Raw genomic sequence first — 18,192 nt, forward strand, 5'->3', positions numbered from 1 at the left:
TTAAAGGAGGATATTTAGTATTTAGGTATATTTAATAAAACATTTAATTTACATAAATTTAATAAAATATATAGCATCGAAAACCCAGACTTTGCTGTTCTTTAAACGGAGAATTTTGTGGTAGCCTATTGTGCAAGGGTTTCCTGCTATGCTATTATCTTCCAGCATTAAATTATTTATCAAGGAGATATACTATGAAAACAAGAAGAATGTTCTGATTTCAAGTGATAAAATTATTATTTTTCTCAAAAAATTATAATACAAAAAAGTCTTTATATGTTCCTTTCTTTCTTCACGAGGACTTAGAAAGGTGGTTTTAAATTTTCTTCTTGCTTTTAGGATATCTAATATTTTCCACATATCACTGTTTGAAGTGTAACTGATGCACAATCCTTAATCTTCTAAGAGCTATTGTTTTCTCTTGACAAAAAATTGTGACGTGGACACCACATGACTTCTTTGTACGTCCTATTAAATTACACACATTCATTTGCTGCACTTCCTTTAAAACGTATTTCCTCCAATTATTCTAATCCTTCGGGCAAGTTGAAAATAACATCAAAAACTGCAAATTTTGAAATTAAATATCCCGATCAATTTCTGTCGTACCGGAAATAAATTTTATTTTTTCATAACAAGTATGAGACTTTTCCAAATATAAGTATAGGAACCGGGGGATCGCATTAAAAGTTAGACTTCGTTATTTGTCAAAATTATCCTTTTTTTAAATTTAACATTGCCAAAACATTAATATTTTCGTCATTTAAAACACTTCTGTAATTGGAAGTATATGTCTACGGCCAACGATTTTGAAAACAAAGTCCGGGTATGGGGGGTGGATAAATAAAATATATGTAATATTTTAGCAGTCGGGCACATGAGTGAAGCTTTGCAATCCAAGGACGGCACAGAAGACTCAGGTGTTAGAAACACTTGGTCAGCAGGCACCCGGGTTATAAAACCACATCCTGTGTAGAACTCGTACGAAAAAGACATATCTTTTCTAACCTAACGTGACAAAGTTCGTAATTGAGATAAACAATCTCGTGAAAGTGCAATTTTAGAGTTTTCAGATACAGCGAACGTTGAGATAGTTCTCCTATAGATGTCCGGTGGTGTAAATGCAAGTGTTATCGATACCCTAGGCATGCAGGAATGCATATCTGTTGCTGCGTGCTAGCGTCAGAATGGCAAGAGCTCGTTTGAGTTGAAGGCGTTGTCTTGAGTGAAGAGGGCGGAGCTACTGGTCGTCTTGGCCAATGGTGGACGGCACAGAAATGTATTGTTTTGGTTCCACATCCTTATTCAATTCACAGGCATATTATCATTCTTTTGGCTCGAGTTCTTTATTTATAGAAACGGTTACGTAATAGGCTGGGATGTTCTGGAAAGTACTGGTCTAGGGGGAAGATCCTGAAATTGCGGAAAGTTACTTAGAGGTTGCTTGTTCGCATAGAGCAAAACCGTCCTATTTTTTATATTTTACATCTCTCTCTATATATATGTTTGGTTCTGCCGATTACAATAAAAAAGGGAGGTGCATAACTAGATATTTTACCAGTCCTTTGTACAAAATTTCAGCGTTATACGGCTAATCGTTTTTGAGTTATGCGAGATACATACGTACGAGCAGACGTCACGAAAAAAAAATCCGTTTTGGATCTATTTTACAACCCATTTGTCATAGGTCCTTTATTCTTACAGTATCTACAGGTGTCACGCAAAAAATTAATTGAAATAGATTCTAGAAGGTCAAAGTATACATTTCGTTGAAATATAATACCCGATATACTTCGTACAGGATGTAAGAAGAAGAAGAACTTGCACTATTTAGCCAGACTGAACACTTAACGAAAATATGGCGTTGGCGAAGAAAGAATACTCAAAAATAGCAATGGAAGTAATTTAACTCTTACATTTTTAAATTACGTATTGGTACGATCTGAGTTTTTCGGCACCAATTAATTGAAGCTCTTTGAAAACCAAAGCCTTCGCTAACCTGTATGTTAAAATACCGAACCGCCCAAAATGGTTTTCGAGAGCCACAGCAATTTCCTTCTCTCCTCATTAACGCACGAAGAAGAGTGAAAATTTCAAACTACATCCTCTTTACTTCTAACAAATAAAAATAAGAAACCACAAATAATTTTTTTAGGGAAAGCTGTTTGCAATAAATTGATACAATGCATTTGGAGAAACTGCACCTGCTACTGCATACCTTAGGGAGGGACGAAAACAAGTTGATAAGATGAAATGTGTACGTACGTATTTATCATTCTAATTTATTTGAATAGGAAATAACGAGAATTGATCTCATTAATAAGGCATATATGTTATTATGAGACAATGAATCTTAGAAAATAAATATGTCATAGGTATAAATATTTTTCTGTTCTGTCGTGTATAAAATTATAGTTGGGTTAATTTATTTTATTTATTTTCACCAACCATATCGAAGATTTGTGGTATGCCGATTTAATAATACAGTCAAAAGTCGATAATCCGGACGTCCATAATCCGGAATGACTATAATCCGGACCTCGAAGCTACAAACTTTCTGCGTATACGTAAAAGCATAATGTGTTTAAGCATGCTCATATGCATTTACGCATGCGCATAATACCTTTACGCTTGCGCATATGCGTTTAATGTGTAACGGACAGTATAAGCTAAGCTAAAATTATCTAATTATCTATTTCAGTTAATGTTGCAGATTGCGTTGTTCCTTAATCTTCGAATTGGATCCGGCTTATTTTTTTTTGCAGACTGTTAGAGCAATTTTATAAAAGTAAGCTTGAACTTTCGATCATGTCAAAAAGAATTTCCGATTCTGGAGCTGCCAAAGGATCTACAAAGCCAAAGTATGTTTCGATGTCCATCAAGCAAAAAGTGGAATTGCTGCAAAAAATGGATAAAGACGTATCCTTAGTTTCTCTAACCATTCCGAAATCTGTTTATTAATTTCACGCTGCTCTGCGGAAGGAAGGGGGAGGAACGTCGCGGCGCACAATGAACTGGAAGTTGATCTGTCAGCACTATCCTTATCTGTTTTTATTTTATTCGGCTTATAATTCCTTACTAAATGTAGTATTTCATCTCGATGTACTCCGTCTTTGATATGATTTAAGTCAAATTCCTCGTCATTATAAATACCACGAATACACATCAAATAGTTTTCTGGATGCAATTTTCTAATTTCGACTATGCGTAATGTATGCTAAATGCAAAGATCACACTTCGATTTTTCAAAAAAAATTCATGATTTAAAAAGTTTTTTTTAGTCCAAAGGGATTTCAGTCCCGAAGGACTATTGCTTTCGTTTTGGCATTTTGCGTCGGACTCATAAACGTCGGTTCACTTTTCAAACTGTTGCCAAAAAATGTTAGAGTCCTGCATTATATTTGAAGAAATTAAATAATGAAAAATCTGCATAAATGATTGTCTATTTCTCGCATTGTGATAAAACAATGGTACATAGAGCCATCGAATTTTGAATGACGAAATCCTACTGCGAATATGGGCATCTGAAATCCCAAATTTGGAATTTGTTTTATTATAGATTTTATATTTTGTAAAATTTTAACGAATTTTTGATTTAGAAACTCAATGCTTTAAAAGCGAGAAATGGCAACGTTATATAGAAAAAAAATACTTTTATCTCTAGCTCGCGAGACTGTGTATATCGGAAATTCTAAAGATATGCTTAATTTAACATTATTTTGCGATATTTCTCTTGAACTGAATTTTATGGTTTAAGTGCAAAGAACATGATATTTAATAAATAAAGGTAACACTCAAAACGTTAAAAAAACGCCCCTTTGGACGTAATTTAAAATCTGAAAAATTTCAGATTTTTTTTTTTTTTAATTTGTCTAAAGGAACTTATTATTAGCTCAGAAGGGCTTTTATTTCGTTTTGGCATTTTGCGTCGATTCACTTTTCAAACTGTTGCCACCAAACATTATCGTCCTGTGTTATATTTAAAGAAATTAAATAATGAAGAATCTGCATAAATGTATGTATGTTTCTCGCACTATGATAAAGCAACGGTATTTAGAGCCATCAAATTTTGGATAACGTACGTCTTCACCCAAATATGGGCATCTGGAAGCCCAAATTTGGAATTTGATTTTTTTTATCTATTTCACATTTTCTAAAGCATTTATGAGTTTTTGATTAAGAAACTCAACGATTTTAAAGTGAGCATTGGCACCCCCCCAGGGATCGACGTAGAGAATTCTGCGAAGCTACTGGCTAGGATCTGTACCTAGGCAGTCTCGGCCACGGGGGTATAAAATTTATGAACTTGGTGGTTCTGAAGGCTCTGGGAAAGGTCACTTATTGGCCGGCCTCGGAGTCTGGCACGTCCTAGCGCGGCGTGGTGCTAGTAACCCGTGGGGTTTTCCCCCGGGGTCGCTGGGTAATGTCCCGCTGCGACGGGCTCGCCCGAGCGACTGGCAGGAGCATTAGACGACCGGTGCTGCCTGGTGTCGTATCCAGGTGGTGCGCGGCTCTGCTGGAGGGTAATAGTGGAGGTTGAACCTCCACGACGTGCCCAAAGGCAGAGTCGACCTGTAGTGAGATTTAGTTACTTGGAACAGGGAAGCCGAAACCCATAGTGAGCATTGGCAATATGCGGAAAAAAAAAAAAATCTGAAAGATTTCAGATTTTAAATTACAGATTTTAGGGTTTTTTTTTTTTTTTTTTTTTTTTTTTTTTTTTTTTTTTTTTTTAACATTTTGTGTGCTGCATTTATTTATTAAATATCACGTTCTTTGGACTTAAACCATAAAATTCAGTTCAAAAGCAATACCGCAAAATGGTTTTAAAATTAGCATATCTTTAGAATTTCCGATACAGAGACTCGCGCGCTAGAGATAAAAATGTTTTTTCTGTACAACGTTGCCATGGCTCGCTTTGAAATCCTTGAGTTTGTTAATCAAAAATTCGTTAAAGTTTTACAAAATATGAAATGGATATTAAAACAAATTTCAAATTTGGGCTTCCACATGCCCATATTCGCAGTAGGATTGCGTCATTCAAAATTCGATGGCTCTAAGTACCGTTGTTTTATCACAATGCGAGAAATAGACATACTTTTTTGCAGATTTTTCATTATTTAATTTTTTCAAATATAATACAGGACTCTAACATTGGGTGGCAACAGTTTGAAAAGTGAAACGGACATTTATAGTGAACCAACGCAAAATAGCAAAACGAAAACAATAGTCCTTCAGGAACAAATCCCCTTTGGACTAAAAAAAAAAAATTTTATTTCCAGGGCGCGAGACTGTATGGGAAATTCTAAAGATATGCTCATATTAAAATTATTTTGCGATATTGTTGCTGAATTTAATTTTCTGATTTAAGTTGAAGAACGTGATATTTAATATATAAAGGTAACACAGAAAACGATAAAAAGAAAAGAAAAAAAAAAAAAAAAAATAAAAATAAAACGCCCCCTTTGGGAGTAACGTAAAATCTGAAAGCTATCAGTTTTTTTAAAAATAATTTCGAAATTTTTAATAGTTTAATTATAACAGGTGGTTATAATTAGAGTGACCCTATTCAGAACCTGTTCTACTTATTGAATTTTAATGAAATTTTGTGTGTTTGTTATATGGACCATAGAGAAACAATTTCGGCAATTAAAAAAAATAGTTCGACATGGACCCTTTTCGTAGGCCCCTTAAAGGACGATATTTATTCAATGCAGCTGAGCTTTTACTGCCGTTCTAATAAAACAGTTTTACCAGTAAAGTTCGATCTTTCTTCTGGAAATCATGAGTAACGATGACGAAGACACGCAGAATGCTTCTGACTTAAGTCTCTTTTTAGGTTGGACTAAATTGCATTAAGGAATTTTTAAAAACTGCCATCTGGTGGTCAAAATTTGAACTATGTTCTTATCGCAGAAATCTTTTCCGCGTAGTCCATATAATGCATATACTAAGTTTTATCAAAATCCGATTGGCAGAACGGGTCTACAGGGGTCGAATAGGGTAACTTTAATTATAACCACCCTGTTTATCCACTTCCTTCCCCGCCTTGAAAGTCCTTATCCGTGATTTTATTTTCGCAGTCGTCGGTCGTAGTCATATACGTCCAGTTACAAAGGTGTTTTAAATAACGAAAATATTCATGTTCTTGCAATACCTAATTAAAAAAAAAAAAAATAACGAAATCTAACTTTTAATGCGCCTTCCGGTTCGTATACGCTTATATTTGGCAAAATTTTATACTCGAAATGAAGAGGGGGGGGGAAATTGTAAGAAGTTTGACTTTGATACAGCAAAAATTGACCGGGATATTTAACTTCAAAATTTGCAATTTTTGATGTCGTTTTCAACTTGCCTCAAGGAATCGGTTAACTACATTTAAATAAAGTAGAGGAAAAAATGTGTATAATTTTATAGGCCGTACAAGAAAATCATGTAGTGCCCACAACAAATTTCTTTCTTGTTCGCAAAACCTTCTGTGACACTGTTGAAGTCAACTGTTGTCATGTACAAAAAAGGTTTCTTAACTTGGGGGGAAAAAAGTCTGAAATGTTTCAGATTTTGAATTACGTCCAAAGGAGCGCATTTGTAACATTTTGTGTATTACCTTTATTTATCAAATATCACGTTGTTCCCACTTAAACCATAAAATTCAGTTCAAGAGCAATATCGCAAAATAATAAAAAAATGAGCATATCTTTAGAATTTCCGATACACAGTCTCGCGCACTAGAGATAACTTTTTTTTTTTTTTTTTTTCTGTACAACGTCACCATTGCTCGCTTTGAAATCGTTGAGTTTCTTTATCAAAAATTCGTTAAGTTTTACAAAATATGAAATCGATAATAAAACAAATTCCGAATTTAAAATTTGGGCTTCCAGATGCTCATATTCGTAGGAGGATTACGTTATTCAAAATTCGATGGCTCTAGGTACCGTTGTTTTATCACAATGCGAGAAACGTACATACATTTATGCAGATTTTTCATTATTAAATGTCTTTAAATATAATACAGGGCGATAATATTTGGTGGCAAATATTTGAAAAGTGAAACAACGCTCGTAGTGAATCAACGCAAAATAAAATTAATAGTTCTTCTGGGCAAATTGTCCCTTTGGATTAAGAAAAAAAAAGGCATGGTTAGGTTATTAAAAATTTCTTAAATGTGGTTTATTTAAAAACAACTCTTCTCACTAGATTCTTTTAGAACTAGCAATTTTTAATTGTGAAAGAAAGTTTGCTGTACAATATTTGGAAATTCGGACTGTATTTTAAGAACAAATTCTAAGAAGTTTAAAAGAATCGCTGTCCGTGTCCGTTTCATTTCCCTTCGAAATAACGTAAACATCTGGAATATTTCTGTCTTAACGAGGAAATTTTTTTATTAATTAACCGTAATTAAAATTTAGTTGATATTTGTATTCTACATTCAAAATTTCGACGAATAAAAACAGTGCACGACTGTTGAAACCTCGTATTGAATGAGTACTACATCTAGTGTAAAAGCTATTTTTCTTTTAAACTTAAATTCATATGGCAATTCAGAATTTCGTTATTTTTCACCTGCCTCGACAATCCACATATGTAACCTGTACATAATAATGTTAAACATGGGAAAATCCGCCCTTCGTCTCCTAGGCGGACCGCCCCTTTCCAGCTATGCCATTGCCATTTTGAACAACTCATTTTAAATATAATATTTAATGTTCTATTTATATATTATCTTTAGTTTCTCGAAGACTAGTTCCTAAACTAGTAATCCTATCATAACTGTGTAACTTAAAAAAATTTTTCAGACATGAAATCGAAATCTGCATACCGAGAGGAGATTGCAGTTTCTTTTTGATATTAATTTCTGTCCTATTTTTAGCCAAAGGGCGTTAGCCCAGAAGAGCTATTAATTTCGTTTCGGCATTTTTCGTAGAAAACTTTAAAAGGCTGTGTCACTTTTTAAATTCTTATCACTAAATATTATCGCCCTGTGTTATATTTAAGGAAATTAAATAATGAAGAATCTGCATAAATGTATCCATGTTTTTCGCACTGTGATAAAACAACGGTACCTAGAGCCATCAAATTTTAAATAACGTACGTCTCCACGCGAACTTGGGGATCTGGAAGCCTTAATTTGGAATTTGTTTTATTATGTATTTCATATTTTGTAAAACTTTAACGAATTTTTGACTTACAAATTCATCGATTTCAAAGCCAGCAATGGCAACACTGTACGAAAAAAAAACAAAACTATCTCCAGCGCGCGAGATTGTGTAACGAAAATTCTAAATTATTTTGTGATACTGCTGTTGTATTTTTGCATTGCAGTTTTGATTTTTAAACACTTAGAAAGAAACCTGTGCGATGTGTTTATTTTTTAATTTTAGAGATCTGGTTTCCTGATAAAATGGAAAGTATTGCCACTTGAATGAAATACCAGGGGCAATTAGTAAAATACAAGCCTAAATAAAACATAATACGTGTTGGATGACGAAATGTGAAAAAGATGTTACAAACCAGTTTTCAGTTTTAACCATACATAGTTTTTATGCATGTGCAGATTTCTTAAACCGTACGGATAATTCGGCAGCTTGCACATCAGAGAATCGGCTCATTCACCCGCTTGCAAATAGACTCCTCCTGTCTCCATGGGATATCCCATTCACGATCGGTGCAGCGGTTCCTATTTGAGCGCCATCTGTTGTGTTTTTAGGGATCTACATTCGGCTGAATATTTTAATAGAACTGCAAAAAGTAAATATCTTTAAGAAAGTTTAAATGTTATTTATTGTATAGTAAGGTTTAAATTACGAACCCAAATCCTTATAATATCTGTTCATTGTTTGAATGAAAACGCTTAATATTATTCTCAACCACTAAATTAAATCACTGCTTTAACAATTATATAAATATCGTAAATGGAAACATCCGAGTTACCGAAAGGGATGATGACCTCCGTGTTTCACCTGATTTACGCTGATTACAGGATGTTAAACTGACCTTTCGTCTCGATCTGCATTTTTGACGAGTGGATTACTGTTTTCAAAGTCACTTGTGTTCAATATGTGTGCTTTCTTAAATATGTTACTGAATTTAAAGGAAGTATTTTATAAGGACATGTGAAAAATATTAGAAGTAGGTTGTGTTTAATATGAACGTAATATAAATGTACTACTGGATTCGAATTGTATAATCCACATGGATCTCAGTGAAATAATGAAAAAAAAAAAAAAAAAAAAAAACCTCGTTTAATAACAACAATTTTTTTTTTATTTCTTCATTATTCTTAGCATTGTAGTTTTATTTATTATTCAAATAAATAGTTAAATTCTCTGAATTTCGATTATCTGAATGTGTTAAATCGTTAATTATTTTTTATATATAAATAATTATTATATTAATTAATTATTGTATTATTATATATTGTGCTTAGCCTAAAGCGGCGTCAACCCAAAAGGGTTATTTAATTTCGAAACCGCATTTTGAGTCGGTTCACTCTAAATGCCCGTTTCACTTTTCAAATTGTTGCCACCAAATATTATCGTTTGTATTATATTTAAAGAAATTAAATGATGAAGAATCTGCATAAACGTATGCATGTTTCTCGCAGTGTGTAAACACAACGGTACCTACAGCAATCACAATTTTAATAACGTAGTTCTCCACGCGAATATGGGCAGCTGGAAGCCCAAATTCAAAGAAAGCAATGGCAGCACCTTAAAAAAAAAAAAAAAAAAAAAAAAATTGTATCTCCAGCGCGCGAGACTGCGTATCGCAATTTCTAAAGACATGCTGTTCTAGATAATTTGTGATATTGCTGTTGAATTGAATTTTATGGTTTAAGTGTGAAGAACATGATTTGTAATAAATAAAAGCAGAGCCGGATTTAGACCCGATAAGGCCCCAAGATATTTGAGATATTTTTTGGGACCCCCAGAAAGTAGGGGCACTAAGATATAGCTTGTGTAGCTTATATGTAAATACTGCACTGAATAAAGGTAGCCCACAAAGCGTTTAAAAAAATCCCCTTTGGGGGTAATATAAAATCTGGAAGCTTTCAGATTTTTTTTTAATTGAAGTTTTCCAATAAGCATAATAAATACACATGGAATAGATTAGTTTTTCCACATCATTATGACTGAATTCAAAAATAATATTTTATTTGTGCTATATCTGATTCTCAGTGAAACATTTTAAGATATTATATCAGATATTGTGCGAAATCACATTTGGGTTAAACTTAGATGAAACTTTAATCTGACGTTAGTGATGTTAAAATATATATATATGTACATATGGCATTCCGATTTTAAGAGATGTTGACACATGGTGCTGTTTTATCAAAGAGCACTTCAGCGTTTTTTGATCTTGTGAAAATTTTGCTCTTTGAAGAACACCGACAGAGAACGAAATGCATAAAGAACTTCCCTTTAATTCACCAGTTTCATTTCCGAGGTTCGGTTTTGCATCATCTTAAATTTCAAGCTATATCCTTCCGTGTATCAGATCTGTATCATAAATGAGTTTGGAATTATACATCACTAATATTATAGGGTGATTTTATATAACCCTTAACTTCTCTACATTCTTTTAAACAAATGAAAGGAAATCTCTTTGAGGTTTTTAGTTCACGAATTTCGCATCCGGAAAAAATAAAAAGTATTAGTAAAAGTAAGTAAAGGAAGTTGCTGCGAGCCTTCTGCACAGGCGATCTAATAAAATAAATGCCCCGGTAAAACTTGAATAATTAAATCTTTTCTATATTAAATTAAAGCACACGAGGAATTAATTGAAGATGGGAAAAAATATCTGAAAGGTTTCAGATTTTACGATCCCCCAAAAGAATCTGTTGAGATTTTGTATGCTCTCGCTCAACTCACAGTATATTAGTCTGCTCTTGTACGCATTCCTACTAGTATTTTTTTCGTTGTTGTTGTTGTCTTTTTAGCTTTTTTATGAAGCAACATTTTCTTGGAACTTACGCCATACAACGTTCACCAGCAAAATCACAAAAATTTTCAAAGCAGCTTAACAGTAAATGTTTAGAATTACCTATGCAGTGTTAAGCGTTGGCATATATTTTTCTGTTTTTTTAGAGTTTTCCCAGTTTATCGTTCAGCGTTCAGTTTTCTTTGCAAGATGGCCTACATGACTTTTTTTTTTTTTCTTTTTATTACTATCGTTTTCTGTGTTAACTTAATTTATTAAATACCACGTTCTTCGCACTTAACGCAACGTAAAATTTTTCAACATAAAAAATTCACAAAATAATTAAAAATAGCATATCTTTAGAGCTACGATAGACATGTCTGCAAGTGCGGCTGGTCGCCTTAGAGATATTCATTCCGTAGATGCAACCTCCCTAAGACGACCACATCTAAAAGATAAGTGTATTTCTGAGAACGTGAGTATATATTGGTATTGAGCATCCCCTCTCTAAGGCGACCACTTGCAAAGATGCATTTTTATTTGCGGCTGGTCCCCTTAGAGTGACCTCGTTGTGTGTGGTGTATATGATTACTGTTACTGTTTCCGACAAAAGTTTTTTAAAATCAAATAAATAAGCATATTTAGTAAAAAAACCCTCTCTAAAACGACCACTTGGCGTTTCCAGGTTACTCTGATGGTCTTAAAGAGATTATATTTTCATTTTATTAATTTTATTGTTTACAAAAAGTCTATTAACGCCAGATAGAAAATTAGCATAAACCCATATAAACCAACAGAAGATTTATTATTATATATACCAGTAAGAAAACCAGTTAAAAGTCAATATAAACCAATACAAACCAGTAGAAAGTTCTGGCATTGATGTTGGTTGTATGGGTCATAAAAAGTTTTACTGGTTTCTATGGGGCATTTTTAGCAGGGCAATCTCGCTCGCTGGAGATAAAAATGTTTTAATCCGTACAGTATTGCCACTGCTCGCTTTCAAATCGTTGAGTTTGTTAATCAAAACTTCATTAACGTCTAGGCGTTAGATTGTGGTGCAAATTTCAGATTTTTAACCCAAAAGGCGTTAGCCCAGAAGGGCCATTAATTTCGTTTTCGCATTTTGCGTGGATTCACTATAACGGCGAATCACTTTTTAAATTGTTGCCACCAAATATTAAAGCCTTGTGTTATATTTAAAGCAATTAAATAATGAAGCATTTGCGTGAAAGTATGTTTGTTTTTCGCATTGTCATAAAACAACGTTAGCTAGAGCCATCAAATTTTGAATAACGTTCGTCTTCACCCGAATATTCATATTTTGTAAAACATGTATGAGTTTTTGATTAAGAAACTCAACGATTTCAAAGCGAGCACTGGCAACACTGTACGGAAAAAAAAAAAAAAAAAAAAAAAATCTCCAGGCGCGAGATTGTGTATTGGAAATTCTAAAGATATGCTCATTTTAAATATTTTGCGGTATTGCTGTTGAACTGAATTTTATGGCTTAAGTGCAACATATTTAATAAATAAAGGTAACGAACAAAACTTTAAAAAAAAACGTCCCTTTGCGCGTAATATAAAATCTGAAAGCTTTCAAAAAAATTTTTTTTTGTTTTAAAATTATTTTGTTTATCATCTTTTTCAATTTTTGCTGCATTTGAATTATTGCATTTCCGCGACACCCGCATTTCCGTTGGTCTACGACCTGCTGCACCCGTATGAAGAATCCTCCAACTCCGGCAGACGATGCTATGCGACCTCTAACGGCCTTGCATTTGTAAATTCCATTTCAAGCAGCCTTGCTGTCTGTTGATATTTCTCTCGTACAGGTACCAGGAGAGGTCTGTCGTTGACCGACCTACAAAATGTCAGAAACTATCAAAAGCCTCGTATCAGGGAAAGGAACCCAGAAAATATTTCTTTTTAAAATTTAGTGTACGCCCGCATGTGCAGTCAAAGCTTATTGACAAAGCTTCGAGAAAAATAAGAACGAAATGAAATTGCATAGAAATAAGACTTCAAAATAAATTTTCAATTATTAAAAAAATAATTAATTAAACGACAGTAGAATAATATAAATTGATTTGTTTTGAATGTATACGTTCTTCATCCTAATAGTTACTTTGGAACAATACCTATAAATAAAATGAAACTTGGAATTAAATTTTAAAAAAATAATTGGATAGATGAACTGAAATCTAAAATTTAATATTATTATAATTTATGAAAAAGAAATGAACGGGAACATTTATTATAATTTATAAAAAATAAAATAAAAAAATGAATAATTAAACAATCTGAAATATTTCAGATCTTCAATTAAAAGGAGCGTTTTTTTTTTTAACATTTTGTGTGTTACCTTTATTTATTAAATATCATAATCTACATGCTCAATTCAGTTCAACGACAATATCGCAAAATAATTTTAAAATGAGCATATCTTTAGAATTTTCGATACACAGTCTCTCGCACTGGAGATCAAAATATTGTACCTGAGCAATAAAACTACGGATATATGTTAAATGGATGAACTGCCAAAAGCTTTGATAAGCACAGATAAGATATTCTGACACTGAGAACCAGTCTGTAGCCATTATCAGTTTAATAAACTGAGGTTTTCCTGTTGATTAGTATATATTTGTTTTGGCTCCTGGAATTTGTTCGTGAGTTCAGGCGTTCGTGATCCGAGGTTCAACTGTACATCTTATCTGCTAGTAAATCTGTTAATCTGATGGTTGTCCCAACTGGCGATCTACCGAATTTCGTTCGTTAGTTAATCACTTTTACACTAGATGACGCCTCTTTTTTTTCAGACTATTTTGTTTGTAAAAGCAATGTTTATGCTTATCGTTTCTTCCACACGCAGTTTTTCCGGTGAATTTATGAAGATCTTTTAAAACGCTGTAATCTTTGTAATCAATTTATTCTCAAATAAATTTCACGTTTACATTACAAAGATTTGAAATAAGAAGCAAATAAAATAACTGTTATATCAAGCGCCAACAGTGTTTATCTCTCTTTTTTTTTTTTTTTTCTTAGTTTTCTACTTGCAACAAATTATTTGTAAAAAAGTTTTTATACAACTGAATACAGCAGTACAAAATCGAGTGCACTTTGTCATACCTCTAATGTGTTTCATTCACTATATGCGCGAAATTCTTGATATAATCTATATTCATAAAATTTAGAGGCTCACTTTTAGTTATATTAGTTTCGAGTAATTCATTGAAATATTTAAACTAGCTAATCTAATTTAAAAAAAAAAAATCACCCTTTTATAAGCACACTGAAAGTTTCTTTATACGCAGCAGAAAAAGCAGAAAAAGAAATTAATATTTTGCAAAAACGTAAGAAATTATTAATATTAAATAATAATCAATCTGATCATGTAAATTTGAATAAAATGGCGGAAGGAAAAAATATATGAAAACAATTTTAGTGGCGCCATCTATCGATCCGTAAAGTAACTATAGAATTAAGTAAAGTTGATTGCCTATTGAGAGAATACCGATTAAAAAAAAGACCAATTTTTTCCATATTTCCATTCTGCGACTCAAATTAAGCCAAACTCCCAAGTTTTCTCGAAATCACACGAGTAGTTTTTAAAAAATTAGATCTCAAACTTTTAGCTCCTCCATGTTAATTTAATTTGGTATATATTTATTAATATCTCTTTTTTTGTTAAATTTATTTGATTCTTCTTTTCATATTTCAAAATTTAGGTTCATTCCAAATAAAATTAAATTTTCTTATGATTTATTTTTAAAATTTGTATTTTTAAATAATGTTTATAAATTTTTCGAAAAACATTTTGAATTATAACCTATAAAATTTTAGTAGATGTATTACTAAGAATACCTGCAAAAAATTAGAGTTTTTTTATTCAAAATGTCATAAGATATACGTAAATTTACTTTTTGGCGCGTTTTGAAATTTGGCGTATCTAATATAAGCCAAATTTCAAAAATGTGGTTTACGCACTTTGTTAAAATTATTCGAAAGAATGAACGTTGGACCTTTTTTCCTCTCGTGCACCAATGGAAAAAAAAAAAAAAAAAAAAAAAAAAAGGAAAGTAGGCTACTAAAAATTAAGAATTCCCCCAAGTGAATTATTCTTGGTGGAAACTGAAAAGGATGCGCCAAGATAAATTTTTAAATTTCTCCATAAATTTCTCACCTAAAATTACAAAATTTAATATCTAGGCATAATTTGAGTCGTAGAATCGAAATATGGAAAAAAATTGGTATGTTATTTTAGAAAAGTCCAACTTATATTAGAACAATGGTATATATAAATCTAATATATATCCTAACTTTTCTTTAGAGACATGAAAAACGCAATTTGAATTTCTTCAATCGGCGCTGTAGATATAGAACTGTCCGCCCTCTTTTCTTTTTTTTCTTTTCTTTCTCTTTTCTTTTCTTTTCTTTTTTTTTTTTTCCCGCAGTGTACATATTCAGCATAAATGAGTTTTTCTTCCATTTAAAACTAAAATACAGTTTTCTATGTTTGAGGAAACAAAAACAATGAAGTTTAGTTTAATTTCTCTAAATTAATATCTTATTATGTCTCTTTTAAATTAATATCTTTTTCCTAAATAAAAAATATCTGATGTGGATACCACGTGACTTCCTTGTACGGCCTATTAAATTATACACATTTTTTGCTGTATTTCATTAAAACTTATTTCCTCGAATTTCATTTGCGATATATTTCTAATTCAATCAGTTCAGTTCTCACTTCACGGTAAGGCAGAAAAACGTAAAAACTCGAAGCAATTTCATTAAAAATTGCAAAATACAGAAAAACCTAAAACACCAAATACAGTTTAAAAATGTTATTATTATTATTATTATTATTATTTTTTGTTTAATAATTAAAATGAGAGATTTCTATTCAAAAGCAAGCAATTCCGGACAGGAAGACAAAACTTTCGGTGTACAAAATTATTAAAGTTAATTTTCGGTTCCACTGGGCAAAAAAACATTGAAGTTTGTGCACCAACTGACTTAATTCACTATTCTACTAGAGTTTAAAATGCAAAAATGCAAACAAATTGCGGCTTTGTTAGGCTTAGATCTCTTAAACTTTTAAACTGTTAATAATTCCACAACTATTACATTCAGATTAAATGCATAAAAACCTTAACCGTAAACAAGAACAACAAAATTCAATCACTTTTTAACGTTGAAATGTGATACCCGAAATTTTTCCAGATTACAGTACTTTCTTCACTTTGTACAAGGAAGTAAAAATTAGCATGCGTTATAGAGAATTATCAGCAATTTAAAAGTAGTTGAAGTGCGACTAAGCCTAATTTTTTTTTTTTTTTTTATGATAGCAGCCGTATTTCTTTACATTTGAAACTTAGCAGAATAGCGAAGTGAGTCTTTTGTTGCACATTCAGTGTCTTTTTGCCGAGTGGGACGAAAAGGAAAGTTTTAGTTTTGTGCACAGAAAAAGGTCTTCTGCCTCGCTGGTCCAATTGCTTGTTTTTGCGCAGAAACTGTAAATTTAATTGTAAAAATTGTTTTTTTAATTGTTTTAACTGTATTTGGTATTTTATGTTTTTCCATACTTTTCAATTTTTAATGAAGATATTTTGAGTTTTTATGTAATTTTGCCTTGCCGCGAAGTGAGAACTGAATTCATTGAATGAGAAATATATCTCGAATAAAATTCGAGGAAATAAGTTTAAATCAAATGCAGCAAAAATTGCGTATAATTTAATATTCTGTACAAGGAAGTCATGTGGTGTACACATCAGATTTTTTTAAAAACAATTATTAAATAAAGAGAAATTGCAAATTCAGGCAGAAGCATATTAAATTTATTTGTGTAAAAGTTTAATAAAATCCCCAATTTTATATTCTAAAATTAGAGAAGGGTAATTAATGACCTCTCTCCGAGAGAAGAATGTAACTTCGAAAATTTGAAGTTTGATAGAGCGAACTGTCAGTTTCTCTTCTGTCTCTCAAAATTCGTATAAAATCCCCCTTTCGTCTTTTAGCATTTTCCTCAATACCAGGCCAGCTGTTCAATGTTTACAAGCTATTCCTTCTCCGGCTATTCTACAATCCTGTTTTTGACCACTTTAATTCACTATTCTCTCTTTTCTATTAACGACAGATGTCGGGAATTCCTGTGGGATTTCAATTTTGCAGCTGCCTAATGGCAGTGATACGAGACTGGCTGTTTGGGCTTGGAAATCTGTTCATTCCTGTCAGACTGAAAAGCTTTCATCCCGCCGGGGTGAAAGCATAATATTCTTTAATGGACAAAGTGAGAATGACATGATTTGTGTGCTGAATTCAGATGTGGGTTTTGTGTATTCATATGAGTGTGATTCTAAAACTCAAGTTCAGGATGTGGTACAATTAATGTACACCTTACATACACACACACACACACAGACACACAAAGGGGGGGGGAATAAAAATAAATTAAAAAAATCTGATGTGTACACCACATGACATCCTTGTAGGGAATATTAAATTATACGCATTTTTTCTTGCAGCATATCATTTAAACTTATTGGATTGAATTAAATCTACAACGACAACGCAAAAACCACAATAGAACAAATGCAATCTTTAAAATTCACTCTATTTGTTTACCATAGCGACACTCTGGCACTAGGTTCACTTAACAGTATTATATATCGTTCACATTATAACTCAGAATGCACAAAATTTATATCATTTACAGAATTATGTAATCGTTGCCGCATGTTCTATTCAAATACAATAATAAAGCTAGAACGATGTATAAAAGAAATTAAGCAAACAAAACAAAAAAGAAACAGTTTTTCACAGACAATTGAGTATTTCTCATTCAATTAATTCAGTTCTCACTTCGCGAGAAGGCAAAAATACATAAAAACTCAAAATATATGTATTAAAATTATGACGTAAATCTTAAACATTTATTTTGACGAAAAAATTCCAGAAAGGATTAAGCATGATTTAATACGCAATAATAAATGAAGGCGTTATCTTTGTTGTTGCGAAGCTACGTTTCTCTAGATTGGCAACAAATCTGCTACTCAGCTGTTTCAAATGTAAACAAGCAATGGCCGCCATCAAATTAGGCTTAGCGGCACTTAAACAATTTTAAAATTGTTGATAATTCTAAAATATTGCATACAGATTTACTAAAGGCATAAAACCCTTAACCGGAAGATAAAAACAACATAATTCAATCATTTTTAAGGCAAAAAATGTACAATTTACAAACATATAAGAGTAAAGAAACTGAGATCA

The sequence above is a fragment of the Stegodyphus dumicola genome, chromosome 12, assembly GCF_044657685.1.
Source record: "Stegodyphus dumicola isolate Sdum_Otavi_A_Nest chromosome 12, ASM4465768v1".
Lineage (NCBI taxonomy): Eukaryota > Metazoa > Arthropoda > Arachnida > Araneae > Eresidae > Stegodyphus > Stegodyphus dumicola.